Source organism: Mercenaria mercenaria, chromosome 14 (genome assembly GCF_021730395.1).
Source record: "Mercenaria mercenaria strain notata chromosome 14, MADL_Memer_1, whole genome shotgun sequence".
In the NCBI taxonomy this organism is placed as follows: Eukaryota; Metazoa; Mollusca; class Bivalvia; order Venerida; family Veneridae; genus Mercenaria; species Mercenaria mercenaria.
The window spans coordinates 47,659,554-47,668,553 of record NC_069374.1 but is presented as its reverse complement, the minus strand read 5'-3'; positions in this window follow the sequence as shown (position 1 = coordinate 47,668,553).

The following is a 9,000-nucleotide window of genomic DNA, read 5'->3' as shown; positions in this document are numbered from 1 at the left end:
TTCTTGTTTACATAAAATTGCTCTTTTGGTTACTTAACACAGTCTGAATAGTGAAATATGTGTAATCATAATCTGTGCAAGAAAAATCAGTTCAAGGGCTTGAAAATTGGACAGATTAGGCCTGAAATTGGCATATTTTAATTGATTTTGAAGGAAAACAGGCAGATTTTCACACACTAGACTTGCATATTGGTTTCCTTAATGCTTAATTGAGCATAAATCATCATATCTGAGGTCCTGAATTGTGTATTTACTTATTCTGTTGGATTTCTTACACTTTTAGTACCTAAAAACCTGAAATGAGAGCGCTCGGACAATGTGAAGTTTGTCGCATAGATGGAGATTGACCGCCTTTGTACATATATGTCTACAGCTTCTCAGATTTGACCAAAGACAGTTGTGCGGTGTTGTGAATGGGTAAATAATTCCATTTTAGATGCTTTTAATCAAGATCAGGTACTTTCTGTGATTTTGTAAAATTTAATAGACTTCGTTAAATTGCATCGGCAAGCGAAAAAAAGCTGGAAAATAGAATTGTAGCAGAATAACTTTATTTCAGCCAGTTTTGCCATAATGACTACTTTTTTTACATCATGTGTGGTAGTGAGATAACATTTATAATCAGTTACCATGATATTGGACAGGAATTTGTTCATTATAGTTGATGCAGTATAAGCTGTATTTCCAGTGTGAATACTCAGTCCAGATTGTAGCTAATTTTACTTGAAAATTGTTAACATTGCTTCAGATCTAGCAGTCAATAAAGCAAGGAAACTGGACAGACTGCTTTGTGATTGATAGTTTTGTTATTCAGACTGTTTGTTATGACACATTTTACACACATAAGACTTGAATTTGAGGTTTTATATTACATTATGACAGTTTCAGTATGGGAAAAGGAGATGGTAATATATTAATATTCATAGAAAAGTTGCAACATGCTGTCCTACCCAGATCTGAGCCCACCTGATTAACCAGAATTCTAAGTCCAAAAGGGGGATAATCTGCCAGAAGTACATGTCAGAGTTGTGGGACTTGACCCGGTGAAGTTGGTAAATTTTGACTTAGAAAAGGAAAATAATAAGTTTCAAAGAATATATATGTCTTTTAGTAATAACTGTATATACTTACATGTAAAAGTTTAACCAGAATTTTTTAAGTCCAAAAGGGGCATAATTTGGCTGAAATGTAACTCAGAGTTATGGGACTTAATGCTTTCCCCTAGTTTTTTATCCCCAACAACACAATGTGAAGTTTCAATTTAATACCTGCATTAATTTTGTGGATAGTACCCTGCTAGCAAAAATGTGACCAGAATTTCAAAGTCCAAAAGGGGGATAATTTGCCCAAAATACATGTCAGAGTTGTGGGACTTGACTCAGTGAGGTTGGAAATTGACTTAAAAAAAAAGAAAAAAAAAGTTTCAAATACATATATATGTCTTTAAGTAATAGCTATATATACTTGCATGCGATACTTTAACCAGAATTTTTCAAAAAGGGGCCATAATTTGGGCAAAATGTAAGTCAGAGTTATGGCACTTGATGTTATAAACTAGTTTTATAACCCTGAAGACACAATCATGTGAAGTTTCAATTCAATATCTGTAATAGTTTTGAAGATAACACGCAAATGCACGCAAATTAACTTCAACCAGGAATCTCTATGTTCAAAAGGAGCATGATTTGTCCGAATTACATGTCTGAGCTATGGGACTTGGTGCTATCATCTAGTTTCATAATCACGAAGACACATGTGAAGTTTCAATTCAATATCTGCAATAGATTTGAAGATAGTCAACCTGCATGCAAAACTTTAAGCAGGAATTTCTAAATTCCATGTTCAAAAGGGGGCATAGTTTGGTCAAATACATGTCAGATATAATAAGGGTCTTGATGCTATCACCTCCCTAGACCCTTTATAACCCCGAAGAGACACATGTATCTTATAAAGTATGGCGATATTGAAAACATGCCCATCAATATGGTATGGTCCCGACACAAATTATGATGGACGGACAGGCGGAAAGACGTGCGTGCAATCACATAGATCTATTTTTAGCTCGACTATACAAAGTATAAGGAGAGATATCCTACTCGCCCCGGCGTCGGCGTCTTTCCGCGTCCCCACCTTGGTTAAAGATTTTTTACACTTTCTCTTTTTTCAACTTATCTCTGTAATTACTTGATGGATTTGATTCATGAATTATCCCCCCTTTTCACTTAGATTTTTAGGTTAAAGTTTTGATGCACTTTCACTCTATCTCTGTTATTAATGAATGGATTTGATTCAAACTTAAAATAGTTGTTCAACATCATCACCCACATCATATGACACAAGGTGCATAACGCTGGCACCATTTTGTCATGAATTATTCCCCCTTTTTACTTAGAATTTCAGGTTAAAGTTTTGGTGCACTTTCACTCTACCTCAGTTATTACTGAATGGAATTGATTCAAACTTAAAATAGTTGTTCAGCATCATCACATGACACAAGATGCATAATTCTGGCACAATTTTTCATGAATTATTTCTCTTTTTACTTAGAATTTCAGGTTAAAGTTTTATGCACTTTCACTCTATCTCTGTATGACACAAGGTGCATAACTCTGGGACCAATTTTTCATGAATTATTTCCCCTTTTCACTTAGATTTTTAGGTTAAAGTTTTGATGCACTTTCACTCTGTCTCTGTTATTACTGAATGGGTTTGATTGAAACTTAAAATAGTTGTTCATCATCATCACCCACACCATATGACGCAAGGTGCATAACTCTGGCACCAATTTTTGCATTAATTATTCCCCCTTTTTACTTAGAATTTTAGATTAAAGTTTTGATGCACTTTCACTCTGTCTCTGTTATTACTGAATGGATTTGATTCAAACTTAAAATAGTTGTTCAACATCATCACCCACACCATATGACACAAGATGCATAGCTCTGGCACCAGTATTTAACGAATTATGCCCCTTTTTGCTTAGGGTTTTGTAGCGAACCCCTTAGTTGAGTGGTTACAAGGTGGCTCTATAAGAGGTGCTACACGAGTTCGCCTGGGACCGGCTGGTGGCAAACATAGATTATGGACAGATTCAAATTATTTTATAAGATATAACGGAGGTGATTTTAACTTGGACAGAACTTTTATTAACCATGTTAACAGTGCAAACTATTATAAATAACATGACATGCAGTATACAACTCAGTAATTCATAAATGACATTAGTTATAGATGTTAATATATAGATATATATCAGTTCACAATATTCTTGCTGTGCACCTTGGTTCAATCATTACACGTCTTTACAGTTTGTTTAAACTACTTAAACACAGATGAAAGTTTCACTATTCCAATTTATATTCATATAAATTGAAAGGCACTCATTGAAGCAGATCACTTCTGGGAATACTTTAAATTAGGTTCATCAAGCATTCAGCAACGATAGTGTCCGAATTATATTAGATAAACTCCGGTAAATACTTATGTCGCACACTGTACAAATTAGACACTAAAAATTACGCACTGTACACTAGATCTATAACAAGGTATAATGTTAAGGTTTACAAAGGTATCCGGGCTCTTGGTATAGCATAACTATATACCCGTTGGTATAATTGGTATAGATGGTATAATTGGTATAACTCTACTTGGTATATTTGGTATAATTGGTATGCAACATCTTCATCTGATTAATTCTCGTAAATAATTAGGTTTAACACTAAACAAATGGATTTACCACACTTTGGCACTTTTTCGGTTGGTATAATAATTATTAGGCACTTGTAGATCTAATACGATAGATCCATAAACACTATACACGGTATAAACACTGGAAATGGAGATTCCTATAAGGAACTTATATATTTATAACATTACGCCACTTAGTCGTTTATTTGTTTAATACCAATAACGGTAAGACTCTACCTCTTCTTGTGACATGGTTGATATATGATGGTATACGACGGTATAGACTACTTGTCTATGGTATTTATACCAGTTGGTGAGCGGACCGACATATCAATTGAATTTCGCGCCACTTGACCTTTTATTTGTGAGATTTCGTCACATCTCGCACGCGCCACGAGATTTAAACACAGCAATGGCGGACAAAACACAGTAGTAAATGGAAATTTCACACTTCTTCACGAATTACGGACACACAACACGATATCATATGAAAACTTTGACAGGTATTTAAAGTATTGAACACATATTATTGATTTCATAAGTATTTAGGCATTTTAGTAACTTTTAAAAGAACTAACAAGCATCGTATCTCAGAACAGTTATTGGCGATTTCAAGCGATAAACAAGCTCAAATATACGAGTCCAATATACAGGTGCACAGCTACAAATAAATCTGTAAACATGAAAAACAGTTCAAATGGTCATCAAAACACACGATGTTAAAATGCATATACATTTACTTTTCGTAATAACATCAGAATGAACATTTAAAACACACGGAAAACCGAGTGGGTGGGGTAAGATTAACATCGTACCACAGATAAGAAAACATGCCAATTCCTTATGATATAAATGTAGAGCCCGATTCTGTGAATCAGAACAAGGATAAAACTAAGTCTTTATCTATTCTTAACTGATAATTGGTGAATTAAAGTAGGGAACTTCAGAATTTCATGATATCAAATAAATGTCGAGACAATCAAGACACTGGGCCTTTACAATATACTTATATAGTGTTTTGATACATTTTATCTTTACCTCTCTTATTACTTTGTTGATATTTTTGACATAGACTCAGGCTATTGTGCAATATCTTCATCCACAATTAGAGTCATTAAACACTCCAGTGACAGCTCTAGTTTCCTCAGATGTGCCCAGTTTCATTATCCAGCATCGAAATAGTCGAGCGCGCTGTCTCCTGTGACAGCTCTTGTTTTTTAAAACTAGAAATGTGTCTATGGGGCAGAGATGCCCCCATTACATGAAAAAGGACACAGATCAACTTTGGGAAAGCATTATGTTGCTTAAAAAATGCAAATAATAACCATATATAATGTGCATATGCTTTCTTGAGATTTTTAGATACAACTCATTTCTCTTCGTTACTGTAAATGACTGTACGTAAAATATTTTCGGACAAAACATTAAAATGACAATTTTTTTCCAGGTCAGGGGCCATAACTCTTACAATACTGAATGAATCCGGACGGACACAACTGCACATGCTGACCAACATTCCTGTAAACTTTGGTGACTCTAGGTCAAATAGTTTTGGAGCTACGCGCGACACAACATTAAAATGACCAATTTTTAACTAAGTCAGGGACCATAACTCCTACATGACTGAACGAATCCGGACGCGAAAACCCCAGGTGCACATCTGCAGCACATGCTGACCAACATTCCAGTAAACTTTGGTGACTCTAGGCCAAATACTTTTGGAGCTACGTGCGACAGAACATTAAAATGACCAATTTTTAATTAAGACAGGGGCCATAACTCCTACACAACAGAATGAATCCAGACTCAACACCCCAGGTGCACAACTGCACATGCTGACCAACATCCCTGTAAACTTTGGTGACTCTAGGTCAAATATGTTTGGAGCTATGCGTGACACAGCATTAAAATGACCAAATTTTAACTAAGTCAGGGGCCATAACTCTTACATGACTGAACGAATCCGGACGCGAACACCCAGTTGCACAACTGCACATGCTGACCAACATTCCTGTAAATTTTAATGACTCTAGGTCAAATACTTTTGGAGCTACATGCATCACAACATTTAAATGACCAATTTTTAACTAAGTCAGGGGCCATAACTCCTAAACAACTGAATGAATCTGCACGCAAAACCCCAGGTGCACAACTGCACATGCTGACCAACATTCCTGTAAACTTTGGTGACTCTAGGTGAAATACTTTTGGAGGTATGCGCGACACAACATTCAAATGACCAATTTTTTACTAAGTCAGGGGCAATAACTCCTACATGACTGAATGAATCTGGACGCGAAACCCCAGGTGCACAACTTCACATGCTGATCAACATTCCTGTAAAGTTTTGTGACTCTTTGTCAAATACTTTTGGAGCTGACACAACATTCTCGGAAGGACGGGCGGACAGACGGACAAGGGCAAATCTATATATACTCCCCCACAAAGTTGGGGCATAAAAAGGAGGAGTCTTCTTACATACTAACAGGTGGCGGGTCTTTTTTATAAAATATATTAGAATCTGCATGCTGTGATTATGCCAAACTGTCTTGTCAAATTATGAAACCTTTCAGTAAGTTTCAGGCCCAAAATCCTAATAAACATCTAGCTACAAAAGTATTATTATTAATAATAAATTTATTATTTAGTGTAATAAAAACAAATAAAATAGCTTACTTGTGTAATAAATCCATGCAGATATGAAAACGTCCATCCTCTTCTTCTATGCACAACTATTTAAATAACTCCTTTTATTCATCTGTAAATTAGAATTGATTTTCGTGCCTATGATTTTCACTCGCATGCACGGCTATTTTTAAGTAAAAAATTTAACTCTGTACATACATGTCATATGTCATGTCACTGTGTTATGTTTTATGTTACATATATTTAATGAGTAATGATTATAAAATATTTACACTATCAGTCCAAGTTCCCTGGTTAACTTAATGTACTCGACTTCCAGCTTTAGTTGTTTGAAACACAAACACGTACTCAGCGTACTGACCGATTCCATCAAACGTGACCACGAAATTCTCCGATGTTTTTATATATTTTCTAACGTCTGCAAATTCTGTTTCCGGTGTTATATTACAAGCTCGCATTATTACTGTCACTGAGTGTGGAAGTTTCTCTACTACTTTAACTAGATTACGTAATGATGAACCAGACATTGTTACCTCTAGCAAGTAAACACGCTGTATATTCACCATTTCCGGTGACAGAGACAGTGACCTTTCACCTAGGTTGATAGCCCCCAACCAAACTTCTTTCACTGGAACTAACAATGGTAATGTCTGCAGCAAAGTTTCAATGTCACCGGAATATTCTAGTTCACTAGGCCTACAACTAAATGTGTGTAGTTTACTGGCTGCTGGCAGCTCTCTCAGCAATGACGTGGACAGACCGGGTTTAGATAAATGTCCTACAGTACAATCCTCTAACGACGATACATTCACTTTTAATTGTGACACAGGTATAGTGTTCAATGCTAACTTCCTTAGATCTGAATGCTGGGAAAAGTCCAAATTCATTTCTCCGCAGGAAATATCGTGTGTGACACAGCGTAAGTTGTGCAATCTAATCTCCGCCATTGATTTTCTGTTTATAATATAATTCAGAAACTCCTTCAGCACATCGTGCTCCATCTCGAAACAATTGATATTAATTGCTCGTAACTGAGAAATATTCTGAAATGTTTTAGACAGTTCACTGGAACAAGAACTACGTTTGGATATAAAGTTATTACCTTGCCATGTACTTGATATAACAGCTACACATTCCAACGACTTGTTTGTCAACAACCGAATGATTTCCGCTTCCTCGCATTCTCCTCGGTAATAGATTTTCTTGACACTGTGCAGGTCATCAAGTTCACACTGATCGATAAGTTCACGTAAACAACGAATGCCTTCTATTTCGATACTTAATGACATAATATTACTTTTATTGTGTATCACCAGCTGTTTTAAATTCAAGAAGTGATTTTCTTGTAGACATTCTTCATCGATGATAAAATCCTGGAAACAAAGAGAAGTGTTGTCCGTGATTTCTTTCAAACAAGAAATGTACATGTTTTGTATGTCTCTCAGAGGATCAACGTACCTGGAATCGTAGTATGCCATAGATCTGTATGTTCTCGTTATTTGATCTTCACTGATTACAGACATTAATTCGCGTGATATTGAAGACATGATTTCTGCATTCATTCCACTGATGAAAATAAACACTTTCGACATATCAAGAATATTTTGTACACTGTTAAATTTTCGTTTGACTAATTTTTTGACATCATTTTCATTTTGGCAACCAATGTACAGTGCACAGAAATATTCTTGTACATTTTTGTGGGAAAACGAAACCTTAGAACTTTCACTGGTTAATTTTACTTCCTTACTTTTTGTTAATATTCCTGAGTGAAAACATAATTTCAAATCATCATTGCTTAAAAACCTTTCAGTGACTGACTGACTAAATACCAGCATGCTTTTACGTTTTTCACTGAATAATGTTTCAAATGCTAATTGTCCTAAAGCTTGCAAAAGAGTGTAGTTTTTCTTACAATGTACATGTTCTCTTAAATATTGTGAGATATCACTTCGGGGTGGTTCGCGCGCCTGCTGCAGGGCTGGATATTTTTTAAACGTTCGTTTCAGGAGCAGTTCAACAATTTGACAGTATAACGCATATTTAGATCTTCCTAGATCTATTCCATCACACCATAAACACAGAAGATACATCAGTAGAAGCGGAATAACTTCCAATTCAGAAATGCCTTTACGTTTTACAGTAGTGTTAAAGTCCTGAATGTGTTTTTCTTCGTCATTGTCTCCAGTCAGAAGTGAGATCACACTTTTCTTTAACTCTTTAGCAGACGTTTTGTTAAATCCGACAAGTTCCAGCTTTTGATCTATTTGACTTGAACTTAAACTGATAACACTCACCTTCCACGGTCTAGTTGTTGTGAGGATTGTACAATCCCTAGCTTTCCTGTGTGGAATGTCACGTGGTCCTAGCTTACAGGCGGTCTCAGGGTGTATCCACTCGTCTAAACCATCAAGAATTACCAAGCCTTTACCCATAGAAAGAATATATTCAATGTCGCTTACAGTTACAGAAGTGTGTGCTAGTCGTGGAATTATTTGTTTAACGATCATCTCATCAATGTCGCATTCCTCAGAACAATCACGTAACGACAACAAGAACACAAACTCAAACTCTGATATTGCCTGAATATCTTCCTCCTTAAAGAATTTTTCATCACTTTTGATACGCTTTTTGGATTGACACCATGTCAACACGAGTCGCTTACTA